We start from the raw sequence: 11,545 nt of genomic DNA on the forward strand, positions 1-11,545 counted from the left end.
AACCACAAAGATAATGACCATTAACGTCATTTTGGGAAATAGGTTTTTATAGGTGCTGTTTCACTTGATCATTCATATGCTGTGTTTTTTATTGTTGCTGATTATATTTATTTTTATCATTTAACTCAATGGATCTTTTTTTTTCAAATGTATGTCTGGGCCACTCCTGAGTGCATTTCCCTCATGATCCAAAAGAGGGAATAGCATTCCCCATTGTAGATGATTGTTAGGGACCATGTGGTTCTTCTGAGAGAGCAGCAGATGCTCTAACCTGTGAGCCATCACCACAGCTCCTGTAGGTAGCTTTTGTCCTTCCAGGGCATGTGCTATACTAGATGGACGCCATCATCTCCCATTAAGGAGAGAGATCTCAGGAGATGTGTATGTACAGGTGGTTGAGCAGTGCCTGCTCAATGTGGCAGCCTGCTAGGCATCCACACCCGGCTCTGGTGCCTCCACTGCTCATTGTGCATTCAGGATCATCCTCCAGCATCACTCAGTTTCAATTCCAAACAGATCTTTCACTTACTATCGATGATTATATACATTAAGCACATCTGATAAAATACTGAAGAGACTAGCCTCCTTCTACAGGCCAACTTGGCATAATGAATTCTTTTGATAGAAAGCAAGATAATTATCTTAATCTATGCAGGTCAGGGAGGACCTCAAGAGCATCCATATTGAATGCAGACTGCAGCTGTGACCACATGTTTCTTTTGCATAGCACGTCTGTGCAAGCCCAGAGCTTAGGTGGGACAGTTCATGTTTCACCTTTTACATGGAAATCTGTGATTGTATTGAGAAAGTATATGTTCCACGGGACTCATTTCCAATTTATGGAATTAAACTGACTTACTGAGAGTGGAGGTGACTCAGAGCGATAAAGTGAAGAAGAATAATCCAGTATGTCTGCAAACAGATGCTGTCTCATTAGGGCTTTTCAATGCTCAGCAGCTGGAGAAGCAAGGGAGAGGCATTGGTGACTCTCAAGCTTAGGTCCTCTAGTCATTATAAGCTGACCATGACACAAAAAGGGTCATAGGTATCACACTAGAACCTAGTAACTAGATTTAACCAACCTATCACATTAATGCTATGTTTGGTGCTATTTTTTGCCCTCTTAGGACCTGGAAGAGGCTTGGGGTTTTCTAATCCTACTCATAATGTATTATCCTTCCCAACACTATGGGCTTTGTTCTGTTAATGCTAACAGCGCCATCCAATACCTAGGATATTTTCTACTGACATGTGTGACATGAGACAAAACAGTCCCTGTCATCCCTCACCTGAATAAACATCCTTAGAGGAAAGTGTAGGTGGAGGGTCCTTCTTTCCTCTCCAAGATCGAGAAACATTTCCAGTCTTCAGACAAGTGTGTCAGCCATTGTCCACTGACTTTCTTGAGATGTCCACAATGTCAGCTGAGTGAGGGCAGGGCAGGGCAGGGCAGGGCAAGGGATTGGGGCAGGACAGGGTAGGGCAGGGGATTGTGGCAGGGCAGGGGAGGGCAGAGCACTGGGGCAGGGTATTGGGGCAGGGCAGGGGTTTGGGGCAGGGCACAGCAGGGCATTGGGGCAGGGCAGGGCAGGGCATTGGGCAGGGCATTGGGGCGGGGCAGGGCAGGGCATTGGGGCAGTGCATTGGAGCAGGGCAGGGCAGGGCAGGGCAGGGGATTGGGGCAGAGTCCATGAGATGTTAGTAGGCAACAGGCCAGCTGGGGCTAGTGTGGGTACAGGGCTTCTAGTGTGGGTGTGAGAGGAGTAAATTAGGAATGGTCAGATTCTGATGCAGCATATAGGTGGGAAGCAGCTTAGACCATCTCAGTGCCATATAGGGACATTGTAGACACTGATGGGCAATGTCGGGATAGTAGGGTCCCATATAGTGCTCTCTGCAGGTGTCAGGAGAGCATACAGTGGCTCTGTCAGACTTATGACAATCAGGCAGGCACTGGGTGCAAGTGAGAATCATGGGACAAGCCCTGTGTGCAGCCTGGTTTTGGGACATTCCCAGGTGCCCCATGGACTGCAAATTAAAGGCAAAGGACACAGGGAAGCCAGCAATTCCCATGCACAGGACATACATACCTGTAGATCTTTCTAGAATTTCCATAGACTATCTGTCACTCGTCCTCATTATAGAAGGCACCAACATTCTGCCCTCTACTTCAACTTGGTGAGACAGCTATTCTAACTCCAGCAGGAAGGCCTCAGGGAAGACAGTAAGAACTCACAAGTGACCCCTTTTACTATTGAAACAGGGTCTTCCTATGGAGCCCAGAGTGGCTGTAGGATACTAATGCTCCTGCCTCACAGTGACTAGAATTCCAATCCACCCTCAAGAGCAGTTGATTCATCAATAGATCAGACTAAGGACATGTGAGGCTCCAGGGTGCTAGGATTACCAGGGTCCTAGTAAGTTTCTCTAGCCTAAATTACAACCTGAGTCAGTGCTGCTATTTGGGACACCGCCTGATGCCCAGTGACATCACACCTTGGAACTCTTTGTCAAGCATAAGCTGTTATGGGAATGAAGTACCCACACAATAAAAACTGGTCTGGATACTCCTAGGTCAAGAATCCCCTGTTGGAAATGCCTTGGACCGCAAAATTTTAAATGCTAGATCCTTCTGGCTTTTAGAAGATTTATAAATACAAAAAAAGAAAGATGGGCATAGTAATTTAAGCCAGTGATCCTAGTCATGGGAAACTGAGTCAGAGTGATGGAAGACTGTAAGTTCCAGGGCAACCTGTGTTTCAAGAAAAAAAAAAAAAGGCATGGTGAATATTCCACTCAAGTAGAAAACAAAAGGGTTTCACATGGGCCCTGCCATCTACTGGTCAGCACTCTCATCACCACAGCCACAGGGAGACACTGGGGAACATTTCCCACTGTCTCTCTTTGGGATGCATTCCACCCCATGATTCTATGTGAGGAATCCCCCAAAGGTTGCATCATGTGAGGGACCTAGAAAGTTCCAGGATTGGGAGAATTTAGGAGTTTATAATTAGGGATGATCTACAGCTGTGGCAAAGCCTTTTCCCAGCACATGGCAGCCCTAGGTTTGTCCCCAACAGTAAAAATAAAATCCCCCAAAATAATTCAAACAAAATGTCCTGAAGCCTGCGCCCTGACCAGTCTCCTCAAAAGTGCGCAGGAACCTGGGTCCACATTTAGGACCCAGCACGGCCTCTGTGACCCGTGAGAAGGGATCTAATATGGGAATTAGTACAGTATGACTTATCCTTGTGGATACCTTTGGTGACAATAACCACCTGACCCCTGAAAACCCATCTACCTGGGGGGCTCAGCACTCATGTCACCCAAAAAGCCCAGATCCTAGGGCCAGCATGGGCAGGTGGTGAAGAAAGTTTGTCTCTCGTGAACATCAGTTGCTGCTCCTGACCTGACTCTATCCTCAGGAGACAATGTCACCCCAGAAAGTGTGGGTGTCAATGGCTCTTCCCAGGCCAAGACTGGGATACTGCTTAAGTTCCACAATGCACAGCAGTGCTCACTCTAGAGCTAAATGTTCTACAGCTGAAAGGGGTGGGTGCTCTGCTGGCCACGCCCCTCCCCTGCAGTATTTAGTGCACTCAGAGTGGTGCTTCAGATGTGAGGGACTTCTTGAGGCTACTCCCATGGAGAATGGCAGATTCATCAGAACGGGGCACAGGGTGAGTTCAGAGCACAGCTGGGAGGAATTTAGGGATGCCAAGCCATGACTAAGACCAGATCCTGGGCTGACAGGCAGTTGAGCTGGAGAACTGGCATCCAAAGTGTGACTGCCTGAATTCCTCTTAGACCAAAAGCCCTGGATCTGAGCTACTTTGGTGCGTGCTCCTAAGTGGGGTCCCAGACACAGCTCAGAATTGGGGCTGTGCATGGACTTTGGTGCTGGCAGCAGGTGGCTTAGCCATAAAGTGCCGAGCTTTCCCATCTGTGCCCACTCAAACTCCTCTGTTTCATTTTAGGTGTGTTTGGTATAGTTTTGAGACAGGGTATCTTGTAGCAGCCCAACTCGCTTTGAGCAACAATGTAACAGAAAAATAACCTTGAATTCAAAATCCTCCACCCCCTCTGTCCCAAGTCCTGGAATTAAGACCTCCAGCTGTGACCATTTTACTGCAGCATAGGATCCATCTGTATTAGAGTGAGCTTTGGAAATACTGGAGCTCTGACTGTTCCTTAGAATTCAGGTTTCCTTAATTCTTAGCAGGAGTTTTGTGATGATGCTGATGAGAGAGTCAGGAGTTACACTGGGAGAGGTAACAGTCCTGGCAGCCCTGAGTGCTCAGTGAAAGTCAAGACAGAAGCCTGCTGATTAGCACCTGAGTGAAAGTGGGAGGATTCAGAGTTCAAGAACAGACTCAGTTACATTCCTAAGACCATATTGCAACATTTTTGTTTCATTTTTGGCTTGTTTTCTTTGAGACAAGGTGTTAATTTATAGCCCTGGCTGTCCTGGAACTCACAATGCCTCTGCCTCCCAACGGACGGAATTAAAGGCATGTGCCAACATGCACTGCCACTAATTAATTTTTAATTAAACATGCTGGCACAATCCAGTAATCCCAGTGCTTAAGAGGCCGAGGCAGGCAGATATCTGGCTTCCTGACAAGTCTGATCTACAGAGAGCATGTCAGAATAGCCAGGGCCAAACAGAGAAACCCTGTCTCAAAAAACAAACAACAAAATGAATTTGTTTTAAAGAAGAGAGGAACGATTTAACAGAGAATTAGAGGCCAAGATCCAAATGATATTGGGTAGTACAGAGCCTAGCTTCTGAGATGAAACTGGACACTATGGGGTTAGGGTGGGGATTCTCATCTTGGACTGGGAGACAGAGGGTGACTTCAGGCATGGAAGGTTCAGTCAGTCATTAGTCAGGATTCTCAATCAAGAGGGTGTTGTAAGATCCAAAATGTGTGAGCAGTGTTCTGCATGAGACTAGAAGGTCCCACGAACCAATACAAAATAGCCAATAAAGAGTAATCACAAGCATACGTCTGGAGGTCCATGGAGAGGTTAACGTCCACCTTAGTGTGGATTCTTCAGAGCACAGGTGGAGAGGAGTAGAAGAGCTGATGGTGGCTGAGGCAGGAGAGGAGTTCGGGTGTGAATTTGAGCCAGTAAAGGAGCTTGTAGGTTGGGCAGAGCAATGAGAGGTCTAACAGCATAGCTGTTGAAATCCTTCAGATTAATTTGTCTTAAGAGCCTCAGGCCATAGCCAAGGACAGGAGTAGATCTGACTATTGTGTGGCTGGGCTCACATAGCCCAACAGGTTTGGCCTTGCATCTGTGGGATTTTAAGTCTCTCCCTTTAGACACAGCCATGGAGAAGGTGTAGCAGTGAAGGTGGAGATGGCTTTGCAATGCTTGGCTTATGGTGTTGAGTACTTCATGCTCCACAGAGCTAGGAAATGTCCTAGAAGCCAGGGAGGCTGAGCATGAGGAAGACAGGTCTCTGGGAGAGAGAAATGATAACCAAAGTCACTAAGAACTTAATGAATCACAGTGTCTGTTAACCATATATTTTATCTACTTATTTTTATGGGCCTGAGTGCTTCACCTAATAAATGCTTGTGCACCATGTGGTATGTGTGGTGCCCGTGAAGTCCAGACTGATTCCCTAGAATTGCAATTACAGGTTAATAGGAGCCACCATGTGGACACTGGGAACTGAACCTTGGTCTTCTGCTCTTAGCCACTAAACCAACCATCTCTTCAGCACCACCCCCCAATTGTATAGTCATTAAGATTTAACCATTTGGCCTTCAGTATTTGAATTAATACAGATGTGACAAGAGTTATAGTTAACATGGTGGTTCAGGTATAGACAGGCAGGCATCTCATTGTATACAAAATATGAATCCTTCCTTCCTTTCTTTCTTTCTTTCTTTCTTTCTTTCTTTCTTTCTTTCTTTCTTTCTTTCTCTTTTTGATTTACTCTTGGAGACAGTGTTGTTTTTTGTGTAGCTGACCTGGAATTAGCTCTGTAGAGGAAGCTGGCCTGGAATTCAGAAATCTGTCTGCCTCTGCCTCCCAAGTGTTAGGATCAAAGGCCTGTGCCACACCACCACACATCCTTCTGTTTAAAGGAAAAATGTAGTCTTACAGGTCAGCATGAGTTTAGCCCCGGTATAGACATTTTCCTAGGCCTTAGGAGCTGTAGAGTTCATGAAGGATTTGCTGCCTTCCCCTTTAGCCTGGCTAACTATGAGAGCTGCACACCCATGGGTGTTTGCTTCACAAGAGTCTGGAGGATGAGGGTCACAGGCTGAGGTAACTGTGTAGAGCAAAGGATGCTTGGTGAAGGTCAAGTGGGTAAAATGCTGAAATGCTGAGAGAAGAGGCCTATGGTAGGCGCCTCCTACACCTGAGACTTCCAACCCCGAAAAGCAGGGGGTAGAGAGTGAGGATGCACAGTGCACACAGGTCAGGAAAAAGCCATGTTCCCGAAGCCTCCATGAGTGGATGGACAGGCTCTAGGGCACCATGAGGGACCTCAGGAGCTTCTGCACTTTGTAGAATTACAGGGTTATATGTTTCACATGCCCATGATTTGCCCCCTGCAGCAGGGAGAAGCCAACACCAGAAACCTCCAGCTCCCAGCCCTGCTTTTGCCATGTAGGTTTATCCAGAAAGAGGTTGGAAGTACCTGGACCTGGAGTCTCAGGTGGTTGTGAGCCACCTGACCTGGGTGCTGGAGACTGAACCCAAGTCTTCTGCAAGAGCAGCAAAGACCTGTGCGCTGCCTGGCCCAGCCAGGGCTGTGAAATGGGATTTATTTTCATGCTGAACAAGCCCAACAACAGTTTAGGTCCCTAGAAGCCACGTAAACCTGGATGCAGTAGTGTCTGTCATCCTGCCCTTCCTACTGGGAAATATGAACCTAAAGTGGACAGTCTCTAGGATTAGGGGGAATGGCTAGCCTAGCAATCACAGCCATGGATGAGAGGTAGGTGAGGACCTGTGCTCAGTTTGTCTCTGACCTTTACACAGGCACACACACACCTGTACTCACAGAAACGCCATACAGACATAGGTGAAAAAGGAAATAAAAACAAACAACATTGAAAATACAGTATACTGGGGCTGGAGGGATGGCTCAGTGGTTAAGACCACTGACTGCTCTTCCAGAGGATCTGAGTTCAATCCCCAGCAACCACACATTGTGTCTCATAACCATTTCTACTCTCATATACTACCCTTTACTGTTGTGTCTGAAAACAGGGACAGCGTACTCAGATGGACAAAATAATTAGTTTTTTAAAATCCTTTTCTTAAAAAAAAAAAAAAACTCTTCTGTGACACATGATCATTGTGTGATTCCAAATGTCGCTAAGTCAGTAAAGTCCTATTGCTACATGGTGCACCAGTTGTGTCAGCCTTGGTAGTAGAATGGCACAGTTGAAAATTTGCTGGTCACAGTGACCAGGCAGCCTAGAAAGCTAACCATGTGCAGAGAAGGCTGTGCTGTGTCCTAGTCCTCTACCCACACTGCCCCTCATCCCTACGAACATAGCCCAAAGAACAGATGAGGAATGTTCCAGGATTCTTTCCTCTTTGATTGCCTTACTAACCTAGCCCTGTGCTACATGTAACCTTGTCACATCCTCTGTCCCATCCCTAAGCCCTCCTACCTGTCAGATAAGACAGGGATCTTGCTTTGGGGGGAAGCTCTGGTCCCTCTCTGTCCTAACAGGCTCTGAGCCATCGCTGAAAGAGAGTCCTCTGAGGACTGAGGGACATCCATAGCCAGTGCTCTGACTTCCAGGAAGGTTTGAGGAAGGGGGTCCTCTTCTTGTGGTGCCTCTAGTAGGAGCAGCCCACACTTGGGCCCAGCTCCCACTGTCAGAAAAAGGAGGGTGGCTCTGGTCTTTGCACAGCTCTCTAGCTGAATGAACAGTGCATCTCTCCTCTCTCTCTTGCAGGAAGTCTCCAGTCTCTGGTGCAGGTGCTGTTCCCAAGACAAAGGAAAGGAAAGTGCTAAGTGAGGGTTCCCGGGATCCTTTAAAACATTATCTGCATTGTCTTCATTAATGTTTCTGTTTAATTTTTTATTCCATGTGTATTGATCTCCTTGTAGGGGTGTGCATGCCAAAGCATGAGTGTTGAAGGTGGAGGAAAAGCCATGGGAGTCACTTTATCCTACTGTGCGGGGTCCCAGGCTCTGAACTGGGTCATTGAGCTTCTTTACAAAGAGCTTTCATGCTGAATTTCTTGCTGACTCTGATTTCAGGGAGAGCATCTCATACAGCCCAGACTGGCCAGTAAACTACTGATCATCCTACCTCAAGCATTACCATCTACTTCATGAAAGGTTGAGTTATTGACATGAGGAACTGGGGATGGGCAGAGGTGCATGACTGAGGCTATCTCTGCTCAGTGGCATGCCTTTGGGGACTGATAGTTTTCATCACTGAGGTGTCATTTGAGTGCAGTGCTCCTCTGGAGAGAAGGAGTCTCTTTTGCCAGGGCATCAGGCTCTCCAGACAGGACTTGAAGGTGGAGGTCTGGAGGCCAGGCCTGCATTCCTCTTCAGAAGCTGCATTTACCACTCTGGACAGTGCTATAGCACAGGGTCACATATCCAGTTCCACCCTGAGACCTGCTGAGTCACATGCAGTTTGTGCTGAGAAGCAAACTGGGGTCTCCTGCAAGGGCAGTGTGTGCCTCTCAACCACTTACTCATGCTTTCCTTAATTGTACACTCGAAGTGGGGCGGGCATGACACATGTGGGGGTCAAACACAAATCAAGGGAGTTTTTTTCTCTTTTTGTATCAGAGAGGGCCTAAGGATCAAACTCAAGCCCTCAGGATTGACAGTGATGCCTGGACCTGGTGAGTTCAGGGTAGGGGATGAGGGTTTAGTCCTAGGGATGGAGCCCAGGACCTCACATACGCTAGGCAAGTGCCTAATCACTGAGCTACATCCCCAGCAGATGTTGGTTGCAAGAGAACTTGGGCCCTCACCATGCCAAAGGAGCACTCTATCACTAAGTGGCCCCAGCCTGGTAGTCTTGTTTGTAACCTCTGCTGTGTTTGCATGCTGCCTGAGCTTATTAATATAGCCACATCCTCAGGGTGACAAAAACTTCATGGAGACTCCCACTGTCAGATACCTGAAGACAGGTTTCAAAGAGAACAGGTAACCAGTGCAGAAGTCTCAGAGTGTTCGTGTGAAGTACATGGAATATAAGTCCCAGATGACAGAATGCTCAGAACACTGGTGTCCCCACTCTTGGAAGTAACCAGGGCCACAGATCCCAGTCTTTCATCACACCTGAAGACCCCTAGCTGGCATGGTGGCACATACTTCTCATCCCAGCACTTGGGAGGCTTAGTCAGGAGAATCTCCTGAGAACAGGAGTAGGAGGACAGCCTGGCCAACCCATCAGGTGTTACCTGCAGGTCTAGTTCCAGACATAATCCTAGCATGCAGTCATCCCCGGCCATGCAGGGAAAGCATCATGGCACACCAGGAAGCCAGTGAGGCCCATGTTGCTTGACTGGGCAGCTACTTGTTAGCCATAAGGACTAGGGCTCAGAGTGCCCAGAGGCTGTGAGACTGAGGGTTTCAAGGACCCAGCAGCAGGCCAGATGGTCTCAGCCTGGACTCGATACTGAAGAAGGAAGGAGCCCTGAGTCCTGGGCCAAAGCTGTTAGTAGCCCCATGACCTGGGCTGCTGGTGGCTGCTGGGGTCAGGAGCAGTGTCTTGGTGGGTCCTGCTGTGGTGAGAGAGAGCAGCAGAACTTCTGGAGGACAGAGAGGGAGCAAAATAGAACAGGAATCCAGTGTAGAGATCTTAGAGTGTTTGTGTGAAGCAGAGCTAGGAAGTGGGTTGCAGGGGCAGGGGAGCAGCAGGCTGTTCCTGTAGAGATGAGTCCAGCAGCATGGGGTGGGAGAGTATCTCAGGGGAGTGGCTCCTGTCCTTCCAGGACAGTCTCCATCAGAGACTGAAGGGCTGGGCCTGAGAGGCTAGGGGAATTAGGGATGAGGGAGAGACTGGAGAGATGTGGGAAACGGATGCACCTAGGAGTGAAGCAGGGCCCCCAATGTGGGATGGCTGAGGCCCAACAGAGTTGGATGTTGCTGATCCTACATTAGGCCAGGCCAGAGGGCCCAAGCTCCAGCAGCCAGAAAGGAAGCCAAAGTGTCTGAGGAGGCCTGCATCAGATTGCTGCATCTCATGAGGGTCCCACCAGTGGCCAAGGCAGGATTTGTTGAAAGCAAGGTTGTGTGTATAATTGTTCTCACCTCAGAAGGGAATAGGTGGCCATGGCTCTCACAGGTACTGAGGGTGCAGGGACAGGAGACCTATGGACTGACCTTACTGCCACAGGGCGGCTGAAGGCTCTTGCTGCCTTCAGTTAGTTGTTATATTAACCTGGTAGCTTCATTTCTTGAGAAGCTTGGGTGGATGAGGTGTAGCAGATCAAGGTCCAGCTGTGAGGAGGGATCCAGAGTGTTCCATGGTTGGCAAACAGGTTCTGAGATCTGGCCTGTGCACTCAGGCCAGTGTAACTGTTTGTCTTAGCTGCAGGCTCAAGAGGGTTGAACTGTCCCAGGATCAAACACCACATGTGCCCTGTGTTTTCCAAGCTTTCTCATGGTTGCAAGCGCTGGGCGATCTCACATGGACTTTTCCATCATTCCCTGAGCTCTAGGTGACTCGGATGGATCATGGAGATATCTCTAAGCCTATGCCAGCACAGCAGTGACATCATGGCAGTGTCCTCTAGGGTTCCAGGACTGGATTTTTTTTCTCTCTGCTGAAATAAGGAATAAGACATCCTATAAAACAAGGCCAAGTTTTCCTAGAGTTGAAGCCCAGAACACACAAGACTCCCCCAGAGATGGGCCCATCCAAGAAGGTGTGGGATGTTTTGTGGCTTAGGTTGTTTCACGGTGAGTGAGAAGTGTCTAAGACGCACACATGTAGCTGCTTGGGAGCTGGGGACGTCATGGGACCCCCTAGATCTGATTCTGCAGATGACTGTGAACATCCATGTGCTGGGATCTGAACTCTGGTCCTCAATCACTGAGCCATCCCACTGGCCACTGGCTGTCCCTTCCTAGAATGTTTCTGTATTTCCTCCTACTTGATGCCTTGATGCTGGCTCCTAGCCCAATGGCCTTATATACAAGATGAATTCTATAAATGTCTTATAAACACTAAGTATCCTGTGAAGGGTACTAATGCCCTGTTCATAACAGGAAGGCTGAGGAATCCAGTCTGCAACAAAGAGAAGGCTGGGTGCTTTTCCTGTCATTCAGCATGAAGGGCCAGTCATGTTTTCAATGTAGCGTCCTGGTTATGCTATGGGTCTTCCTGGTGCAGCAGTCCTGTTCTGTGACAAACGATGTGACTCCTGCAGGAGGAAGAGTGGTCGAGTCACAGTACCTGCAATATGACAAGAAAACGAAAAAGGTGATGAAGTCCTTGACTCCCAGAAACACAGGAAGTGGGTTAGGTGGAGGGCAAGTAGGGAGACAGCTGAATCCTGAAGGAAACTGTTGGGACCTTTGCCAGGT

The sequence above is a fragment of the Rattus norvegicus genome, chromosome 19, assembly GCF_036323735.1.
Source record: "Rattus norvegicus strain BN/NHsdMcwi chromosome 19, GRCr8, whole genome shotgun sequence".
NCBI lineage: Eukaryota > Metazoa > Chordata > Mammalia > Rodentia > Muridae > Rattus > Rattus norvegicus.